Source organism: Mastomys coucha, unplaced genomic scaffold, assembly GCF_008632895.1.
Source record: "Mastomys coucha isolate ucsf_1 unplaced genomic scaffold, UCSF_Mcou_1 pScaffold7, whole genome shotgun sequence".
Classification (NCBI taxonomy): Eukaryota; Metazoa; Chordata; class Mammalia; order Rodentia; family Muridae; genus Mastomys; species Mastomys coucha.
This window is the reverse complement of record NW_022196913.1, coordinates 91,689,792-91,690,175: the sequence shown is the minus strand read 5'-3', so window position 1 is coordinate 91,690,175 and position 384 is coordinate 91,689,792. Positions and strand designations below refer to the sequence as shown.

The 384-nt window shown below is 45.8% G+C and overlaps 1 pseudogene across 1 annotated transcript in view; it reads right to left on the bottom strand.

Annotated features, from left to right (window-relative positions):
• Positions 1–139, bottom strand: part of LOC116082285 — a 2,481-nt pseudogene extending 2,342 nt beyond the window's left edge. The window contains exon 1 of the transcript XR_004115233.1: positions 102–139. The product of XR_004115233.1 is annotated as a DNA replication licensing factor MCM7-like (transcript). The remainder of the gene's footprint in view (positions 1–101) is intronic.
• Positions 140–384: the final 245 nt, after the last annotated feature.

Here is a 384-nt window from a genome sequence, read left to right as displayed (position 1 = left end):
CTGCAAACCCTTCAGCTCCTTGGGTCCTTTCTCTAGCTCCTTCATTGGGGACCCTGTACACAGTCCAAAGCATGGCTGTGAGCCTTTGGAGGAACTTCTTAACCTTTTCTTTCTCTATCGCGTAGTCCTTAAGCGCCATCGCTGCCGAGGACCGAGGACCTTTGCGGCAGGACTTGAAGGGCTCAGAAGTCTCACTCTAGGGTGTCAGCAAAGGAGTGCATTAGTTCTTTTAAGTAATGGCTACATCTTTTCCAAGAAGCTCCACATCCAAGAAGCTCAATAATCCTGAAATACAGGGACCATAAGATGTCTACACTGAGGAATGTCCTACCCAATTATGTTAAAATTGGGAATATTGAGAATAGTCTTTAAGGCAGATAAAGG